This window comes from Musca autumnalis, unplaced genomic scaffold (assembly GCF_047663935.1).
Source record: "Musca autumnalis isolate F117 unplaced genomic scaffold, ASM4766393v1 scaffold_2, whole genome shotgun sequence".
Lineage (NCBI taxonomy): Eukaryota > Metazoa > Arthropoda > Insecta > Diptera > Muscidae > Musca > Musca autumnalis.
The window spans coordinates 232397314-232403726 of NW_027411755.1; positions in this window are offsets into that span (position 1 = coordinate 232397314).

Consider the following 6413-nt stretch of genomic DNA (forward strand, 5'->3'; position numbering starts at 1 on the left):
CTATTGGATACCAACAGTTTGGAAAAATGCTCTTTCCATATCCTTAGCACACTATCTATATCAGTTACCAGATGACCTTGCTGGTCTCTACATGAGGATGTGCCCGTATTAAAGCCATCAGTTTGATGCTTGACTCTTTGGTAGAAATTTCGGACTTCATTCTGGTTCCTGTACATCTCGATTTTTCACACTCCCGCTTTTCCATCTCTCTCTTTTTCGTGCGGAAAAGACGTTTCTCCTATCTCCTTTTCTCCCGATATCACTCTCGAGCGCTACGCGTTGCTACGGATTGTAAAGTAGCCCTATATGCCGCATTTTTTCTTCGGTAGCAACACGACACTCCTGATCATACCATGGATTCCTTGGTGGAGGTCTATGGTATCCAAGTATGGATTTTGCGGCTGTTTACATGGAGTGGGCAATGCTTTGCCATTGCGCTGATATGTTATCGGGATGAGGAGTGCTTTGATTAAGCAATTGGGCTAGTTGAGTGGAATATGCTGTGGCTATCTGCTGTGATTGCAGCTTACCGATGTCTAGCTTTCGTGTTGTGGCTATTCGTACTTTGTTTGCTACGTTTAACCGGGTGCGTACCTTTGCTGCAACAAGGTAGTGGTCCGAGTCCATGTTTTCTCCTCGGAACGAACGCACATCCAACACGCTCGATGAATGTCTTCCATCTATCACAACGTGATCTATTTGATTTCTTGTTGATCTGGAGACAGCCAGATGCCCTTATAGATGTCGAGATGTTGAAATCTGGTGCTGCTAACTACCATGTTTTTTGCCGCTGCGAAGTATATCAGCCTCATACCATTGTCAGATGTTTCACTGTGTAGACTGAATTTTCCGACTGTTGGGCCAAAGATATTTTCCTTTCCAATTTTGGCATTAAAATCGCCTAGAATAATTTTAATATCATGGGCAGGACAACGGTCATATGTTTCTTCTAAGCGCTCATAAAATATATCTTTGGTCAGTTCGTCCTTGTCTTCAGTGGGAGCATGAGCTAAAATAAAGCTGATGTTGAAGAATTTTACTTTTATTCGAATTGCAGCAAGTCTTTCAGTAACTGATGTGAAGCTGGAGACCAGATGTTTTAACCTCCGACCAACTACAAATCCGCAACCAAACTCTTCCATCGTATTTCTTGTATAGCAGTAATGTTGCCCTTGTATTTTTCAAGTGTATCTGCCAATGCGTAAACTGCACCTTCTCTATAAAGAGTGCGAACATTCCAGGTGCAGATTCGCAGATCATGGTCCTTAAAACGTTTGCGGGGGTCATCAACATTAGAAGGATTTGTTTTTCTTTTCTTTTGTTTTTTCATAGTAGGCTGCTTTTTCTAGGGGAGGGTTATTAACCCTGCGCCCAAACCCAAGTTTTTAACGTTCTTATGGGTGAACGCGCGGCACAGTTTGGGGGTTATCATGAATGAAATTTCCCCGTGAGTTTCGTCTTTCCGCCGTTGCAACTTAAGGGAGAAAGTGAAAAAATTCACGGGGAATTTCCGTTCTTGATAACCCCCTTTAGCTCACTACCTTTAACGGGTGTTAAAGGCAGCTACCCCAGGTGACACCACAGGGACGTCAGTGTCCACTTGAGATGAAAGAGGGACCAAGATAAATCCTGGACTTTGCCATGTCAAAGCCGGTCAGGACCATTCCTTGGTATCTTTCATCCCCTACGTCACCCGCATTAGTACTACCCGATTATGGGTCCTAAACGTTAACACAGTACGCTCGACAGCACTTTGTATGCGATTGGTAGCAGACTTATGCCTCTGTAGGTTGTACACACCGTCTTGTCTCATTTCTTGTATACGGGACATAGGAGGCTGAGGTTCCAGCCGTCGGGCAGGGACGTACGCAGGGGGGGGCACGGGGGGCCCGGGCCCCCCCCTAAATGGTTTGGTCGAACAAAATTTTTTAAACTACTGTAACTAGTTATTATATTTTTTTATCATAAAAATGTTTGTATATTTGAAGATTTCAAATTAAAACTTATACTTTCATAAGTTTCTGAACAGAAAATGTACTTCATTAACAAGTTTTGTAAGAAAATATTTTAAAAATTTTTGTTTGTAAGCTGTTTTTGAGAGAAACTTCCAATAAAATCTGAATTACTTCTTCATGTCATATCATACCACTATCAAATGCTAATTCCTTAATGAATATACCCCCTGTCTATTATTTATTCGAACTGTATAGAGCTCTCGAGGCTTAAAACTCATCCGGTTATAACAAAAAAAAAAAACGAGTTCAGTATTATGGGAATGGAAATATGTAAAAAAAATCTAATGAATAAAATGTATGAAGGGTCGGTCCTTCGTGGACTACATATTGAAAGCCAATTAGAAATTTGTTTTACTGCCATCGCCAAAATGTTGTTATTCTGTTTTAGACAAATTTGCTGCTAAACAGTAGGAGAAAATAATGAAGACAAATGAATTTTTGTGCGTCACTTGATTTTTACTTATCATTACCGAAGTATAATTGTAACCTCAGACTTTAGATTACGAGATTATATACACTTGGATTGTATCGTATAGATTTCATAAAAATAATGATTTAAGACTTCACATATGTTTGGACGATATTCGTTTCAGACAAGATGGAAGTACTTACCACCGTCCGTCCGTCTGTATCTCTGTTTGTCTGGCAGGTTGGAACTGATAACGCTCGGTCCAAGTTATGGATCTCGTAATGTTTTGTCCAAATTAAATTTAAGTCATATCGGTACCTCCGCCATAAAAGTTCAAAAATGTTCACTAAAATGGTCGAAGGGACTAACCGATTCGGTCTAAAATCGAACCTAATATGGTTCGCAAGATTACTTCCAAAAGTACATCAAGGTCCAAGAGAATATGTTTGGACAACATCTTCAGGTCTCTTACACAAGTCTAACATAACTGCAGTTTAAAGACTGTTCGATGATTTTTTGGACATTTTGTAGTCTTGTTTACAGCGATATCCCACTTTTCGTGGACAAGTTTATGCTTCCTGACAAAGCTCTAAATACTACGGTGGCCAACTAAAAAGCTTATGGGCGCTGTAACTATCGAGAGGAGTGCCTCTCAAATAATTATTAGTGAATATTTATGTGGTGTTCAATAAGGATCGATTGTTATTTGTCAAAACTATATAGAACTAAGTCCATCAAAGTGTTTGCCATCGAGTCCAAAAACTTCTAATTATACAATTAAGAAAACAAATTATAACGCTTCTTTTGTAACATAATATTAGAAGTAAAAATAATCCTGGTATCAGAATCTATCTCTTTCGATAAATAACACTGTGCAACATTTTTAAGGTAATCTTGTGCAAATAATTTGAAGTGAGGATTTTTTGAAAGTACAGACCCAAAGTACAAAAGCCCTAGTTCCGTTTTGTTGAGTCAGATACAGCTTGGATTTTATGGCCCCATCTAAACATTGTTAAATATCGACTTTTTAAACAACTCGGGGCTATATCTCTGAAACCAAAGCAAATCTTCTTCTGACCTTTGCAGCAAATTTGTAGATAAGGGCCAAAATAAAATATTTGGAGAAATGGAAAAAAATAAATTTTATAATATATCTAAAAATTCCATAATTTGTATACATTTCGCACCATATCTCAAAAACTGTTAAATTTTTCTTAATGTTTTCATTTGGAAACATATCAACGACAACGACAGCCGATATTCTTAAAAATTATGCTAAGATCATCGAAATAGTGAAAATCTTGCTATAGCAAAGACAACGGCAATTCTTTGTGGTTGTAAAATTCTGCGATAAACCATAACGTGGACCTGTATGATTAAAAACTTCAATATACTTCAATAAATTTTACATGGCGACCATTACCGAACGTGGCCCGATATTGTCTATTTTCAATTCTAAATATCCTACTTTGTAAATATTTAAAATTGTATCCTTAGTCCCAATTTACATTAAACGATTTTTCTTGCGGCAATTTTTCTCGTTCTCTTTTAAACTTGCCTCTTGCGTTTATACAGGCAATTCTGTTTTCAAAACTATGAAAATAATGTCAAAAACGAAACATATAAAAGGAATTGCCTGAAAATTGCCGGTACGAGCAATTTTTTTCCACGTCCATACCCCTTACGTGTGTCTCCTACAAACTGAGACTTGCCGCAAGTAAACTCGCCTAATGTAAATTGGGACTAAATATTATGAATTCTTTCTATTGAATTTATATACTTTGTACCATTATTTCATATAAAATATAGAATAGAATATAGAATAGAATATGTGCCAAAATTTCCAGTCCATCGGACAAAAATTGACCGAGATATGAGCTTTCGAAGGGAAACATTTATTGTGTTTTGTATGTAGCATAGAAACTAAAAACGTTTTTTCCTCGAAGTGGCCCTTTATATGTTTTTGTGGGACTATTGTACACATAAATCATGTTTTTAACCAAGAGAGTCTTTAAAAAAACTGCTGACGGAGTCAGAAAATATATAAATTTTTTACAGTGTTTTGTTTTTGTTAAAATCGACATTTTGATTATAACTGTCCAAAATTTTTAAAAATTGATTTTTTTAATTCCTTTTCGATAATGGACAAGATTATTAGGTTCGTAATGATCCCACAAAAATATATGCTGATCGGTTTATTTTTTTTTTAAACTACAGTGGGTACCGCAAACTGCTTTAGTAAAAACAGTGCTTTATAAGCGGGCATTTGAATGTAAGATTTTTCAAAAAAAAAAAAAAAAATAGAAGGTAACATAAGGTTTAATAGATTTTTTATAAAAAATGCCTGAAATGGCTTTTCTCATGCTTATAAGTGGCCATAACCCTTTAAAATAGCTTTACGTAACGCTACACAACATTTGAATTTTTCATGATTTTTGGTCAAGTTGTGCCCCCCCCCCCCCGAAATGAAATCCTGCGTACGTCCCTGCCGTCGGGTATGCTTTCTTCTTGCCACCGGTCTTAAACAGTTCGGCGTTCAGCCCATCTGCTTTATTGTTTTTCAGCCAATTAATTGATGTAATGACCTCGCTTTGGCTAGGTGGAAGGCACTCAAAGTCGTCGTTTGCGATTGGTTCTGGTGTATCTTCATCGCCGCACATATTCGATACTAAGAGTTCATAAAAAATGAAAATAATCTTAGATCCACAAACAAGTTAAGACATGACACATATATAGCTTCAGTTTGCACTTACTATAATAAATAGAATTATTTATGCCATTCTAATCTAAAGAAAACATTTAATTTGGGGATTAAATTAAATAATTTAAAATATTAAATTTATAGCCATAAATATCAGTGGTTGTTGTTTTTTTTATTAATTTGTCCATAATATCTTATGCACATTTTTTGACACTAAATGACAGCATTACTAACCATATTGGCATGTCCTTGCTTAAAAAGTTATAAAATGATTTTTTGCCATCATTATAAATGGTGTTGGTGGGAGCGAAAATGCCAATCAGGCACAAGTCAAGTTATCTGTAGCTGTGGCTGTTGCAAAGCAGGACCAACTTTGACGAAGAAAATGAAATCACTTTAAATCACGTTTAAAAATTTATGATCGATTTATGGCCAAAGTTATAGCAAGTGATTCACAATATAGCCGAGTAGAGAGGACATGCATGTCTGCACACTGAAGTGTTTTCATTGTTGTTGGTGTTGTTGTCTACACAAGCAATGTAAAAGTTTGTTTAAAGTGTTCAGAAGGCGGATGGATGGGTGTGTTCGAAGAGACAGACCACCTTTTTTTTCTTTTGTCAGCATGCTCCAATGTACAACATGTATTTTGTCAATGCGTTTATTGGCGACAATCAATGTTGTTTAATGTTGTGTAATCATGCACCGAGGCACAATGGAGGAAACAGGTTGGAAACAGTTTTCCTCACTTTCTGTGAAGAATTGCTTTTACTAATTTCTATCTGCTAAAACTACTACGCTTCTACAGTATTTTAAGCTTCTTATGTTGGAAGATGTAAGTGATGAGAAATACCATGAAAAGGTAGTAGGCGGTATTATATTTTATTATTTTGTATTTCAGTTTTTCTTTCTTTCAATTTACGTTCAATTTATTTACTTCCACTGTGTACACTCTAAGAGTATGTGATGTTGGTCTATCCACTTTAGATGTGACACATAAAGGAGGTACTTTATTCATCAACAACAGCAAATAACGACATCAGCAGCAGCGGCAACAACAACAACAACCGCATTAACATTGAACATTCCGTTTCACAAATGTATGTCAACGTAATAAAGTGTATGTGTTGAAATTGACAGCATCAACAACAGATTTATAATAAAATCAATTATGTTTAATAAGAAAACACTCCTCCGCCGCTATACAATAGCTATAGAACGAGCTCGATCACGAACTAACATAGCGTAACGCAACGTAAATGTCATAGCTTTTATATCGATGAAGTGAAAT